Source organism: Cupressus sempervirens, chromosome 3, assembly GCF_028749045.1.
Source record: "Cupressus sempervirens isolate cs-2001-9-10 chromosome 3, ASM2874904v1, whole genome shotgun sequence".
In the NCBI taxonomy this organism is placed as follows: Eukaryota; Viridiplantae; Streptophyta; class Pinopsida; order Cupressales; family Cupressaceae; genus Cupressus; species Cupressus sempervirens.
In genome coordinates this window covers 598,940,780-598,944,707 of record NC_143120.1, presented here as the reverse complement: position 1 = coordinate 598,944,707, position 3,928 = coordinate 598,940,780, and positions in this window count along the sequence as shown.

The window sequence follows — 3,928 nt, the reverse complement described above, 5'->3', positions numbered from 1 at the left end:
GAGATTGAGTCTCTAGAGAAGTATGACTTCCTTAAGATCTTGATGCACCTAAAAAGTCTAGGAAGGAAGAGGGAAGGAGGAAATAGAAAAAATAAATGTTGAAGGAGAAAAGTAGTGATGCATCGAATAGATTATTGATCTACTTATTTTTCATAACTGTACTAAAATCCAGTAGACCTCACAAGACATACCACTATCTATATTCCTTCAATCTTAACAACATAGAAAAGCCAAGAAATACCATAATCTTGCAAGGAATACAATAGATTCACTTAACATATTAGTTAATTTAAATGAACATAATTATATGGTGCTACAATTACTAAAATACATCTAGGAAAATGAGGTACAATAGATTACACAAATATAACTAGCTAAGAATGGATATAATAGTATTGATTTCTATTGAATAAGAGGCAAGAGCATTTACAGAGAAATCAATAGAAGACTAGAAAAAAGAGATGCCAAGAAAGAAAGAAAACTTGCCTTTATAGGGTGCAGGCATAGCCAGATACAACCTTGAGTTTAAACTCCAACAATCATGGAGTTCAATTATAGATGGGAGCAATAACTAAGAATCAGAAGTAAAATCTAATTATGCAATACAATTACTACTAGAAGTGATAGGATGAGATTGAATTAAGTGCACGCCACTATAAGAGATCAAATCACCAAAAATGGATCATTATATGCATTAAAGAGGTATGGGATGCATTGATATCATGCTAATTGAAGCCTGAGAATTAACTAGACATTGAAGAACTAGCCACCGATGGCATCCCAAAATTGAATGTTGATCATTGATGAAGGTCTTCCCATTGAGAAGGATGATCAAAATTCCATAAAAATCTCCCAAGATGTGCCATGTCCAACAACTAAGATACAATTTTGGGCCTTAGAGCCTAGCAAAAACTCTGTAGTGTGAAAAAAAGTCACAAAGATGACTCATGGTAGAATCTTACACCTTGCCACTTAATAGATTAGATGATGATGTTTTAATCTTTCATTGATTGTCTACCATCAATTTGTGCATATGTATATTGGGTAGACTTAAAATGCCAAGGATGGGGCCCTCTTCCACATGGTAGAATTCCAAGGTCAAGAGCCTGACAGAGACTCCACAACATGAAGGAGTGTTGTAATTATGACACATAAAATTTTGCATTATTATGGAAGATGGACAGACATCTTGTAAAAAAATGAGAGCTGTCAAATCTTTTTTTCCAAGAATCCAACCCATAGAAGACTTCTCTGATTAGATATCAATGATGGGTTGAATGGGAGGCAAAGAAGGCCAACATTCTTGGAAACTAAGGAGGAATTATTGCCTTCTAAGCATAGATTAATGGCCTTAAGCAATTCATTAGGCATGGAGTCACCAAAAATAACAAGATGACATTTCATCCGCAACTTCACCAAAATTATGTAACTAGCAGAAAAAAACTTCAAGGAGCCCCAGAAAGCTTCGGAATTCTCCAAAAGGGGGTGAGTGTACTCCTATACTTCTTGGAAAACAAGAAAACTACTCTAATATGTATAAAAAGAACAAAAATTTAACCTCCTCTAGAGGGAAGGTGTTTAAGGTGAATCCCATTGATTAGGATTGGAAGAACTTCAGCATCAGGCCTAGATAGTTGAAAAGCATTGGCCTCTTTGTAGTTGGTGATAATATATGGGCCACTCCAAATAGCATCAAATTTGGAGTGCCTACTAGGCTTGGCTCTATCAACATCCCTTTTGAGAACAAGATCTCCCTTGTTGAAGATTCTAGCCTTAGCCTTTTTTTGACCTTTTGTTGATGTGCCTCAAGTGTGTGCATAACTTATTGTCTTTTTTCTTCCATATCCATTACTTCATCCAGCTTGACTATCATAGCATCATTCTCAACTAGCTCTAATTTATGATCTAGTTAAAGAGAGGGGAACTTAAGCAAAATAAGAAGCATTGCTTCCTGTCCATATACCAACATGAAGGGTGAGTTCCTAGTTGCTCTCTTGGTTGTAATTCTATCAACCCAAAGGGTATTCCTCAATTTGGCATGCCAACACCTCTAATTATCTTCAATTATCCATTTTATTATTCTTGATGAGGTTCTTGTTGGAGGAATCAACCAAGCCATTTCCCTGGGGATAGTAATTTGAGGAAGTGCTCAAATAGATCCCATGGTCAACTGCCCAAGAGTAAATGAGAGTCCCAACAGAGGACTTCACATTATCTGATATAATTATTGAAGAGACACTAAACTTGGTAACAATTCTATCAAGGAATTCCACTACTAAAGCCTATGTTGAATCTCTAAAATCTACTACTTCTATCCATCTCGTGAAGTAATCTATGGCTACCAAGACCCATTTGTGTCCATAACTAGAGGGTGGGTTTATTGGACCAATGAAATCCAAAAACCATTGAGAAAAGGGTTGATGTACATAGATAGGATGAAGAGGAAAGAAAACCAATCTTTTCTTTCCTAAGAAGAAGGCACATTTCTCACACTTCCTGATCCACCAATGAGAATCACTGAATAAGGTTGGCCAATAATAACCTGCCCTCATTATCTTTATTGATGTAACCTTAGCTAAGAAATGACCACTAGTAAGGCCATCATGGAACTCTTTTAACAACCTATTGATCTAATCTATTTTGATACACCTCAATAGTACTCCATTAGAATCCTTCGTAAATAATATTCCATCCACCAAGTCATAAGGAATAGACTATAATCTAAACTATCTTCTCTTAGCTCTATTTAGACCTTGGGGATATCTTACTTCTACTAAGAAGGTAGTCATGTCGTGAAATCAATCATTCTAATTTTCATTCTCTATTGATTACTAACTTTGTATTAAGATTGCAGCCTCCTCAGATGTCTAAAAAGATGAGACCATTTTCTCACACAATCCTTTTCCTCTCACAATCTTGGTGATTTTAATATCAATGTTATACTTCATGACCTTGGAGATCCATCCAACTCTCTTTTAATTGAAATTCTCATTCAGAAGAACTCTTTTACACTTGCATGTAGGACCAAGAGATGGACCTTGTTATGGTATAGAAGATGTCTGAACTTTTTAAGAGCCCTTATAACAACAAGAAATTGCTTCTCTACAAAGCTATATGTGTTCTCATAATATTTAATCCCTTCAGTAAAGAAAACAATGGGCTACTCCAAATTGTCTTCATTTAACAATGTTAGAATAGCTAATATACTTGTCTCTCCTATAAGAGAGTAAATGATGAAATCCCTATCAAAGTTGGGATTGAAAAGAGTGGGAGTTGATGCAATTGATTTCTTGATTTCCTCAAAACTAGCCTTCCCTTCCTTGATCTAAGTGAACATCATATTCTTCTTCAACATGGCTATGAGAGGTTTCACAATGGAATCAAGATTAGGGATGAACCTTCTCACAAAGTTGATCCTACCAAGAAAAGTCTACAATCCTTTCTTGTGGCTAGGAAGTGGGAGAGAGAGAATTACTTCCACCCTTTCTAGATCTATTGTTAGTCCATCTCTTGACATAATGTGTCCCAAGAGATTTTTTTGATCAGAGAAAAATATACACTTTATTGGGTTTAGAGACAAACCATACTCTGTACATTTGATGAACACCTACCTCAAATGATTAAAGTGGTCTGTTGCATGTTTTGAAATTAAAGAAAGTTATATCACCAAGATATATTAGAACACAATTCTCTAGCATGCCCTTGAAAGTCATCTCCATTTCCTTTTGAAATGTAGCACCTGCATTGGTTAGTCCAAATGACATTTTACAATAGGCATAAGTACCCCATTTTGTAGTAAAGGTTATCTTATATCAGTTTGACTCTTGGACTAACACTTGGTTATAACCTAAAAAACTATCTAAGAAAGAAAATCTCTTTGAGCCACTAATGTTGGATAGAATTTTTTCCATAGAAGGAAGGGGGTGAT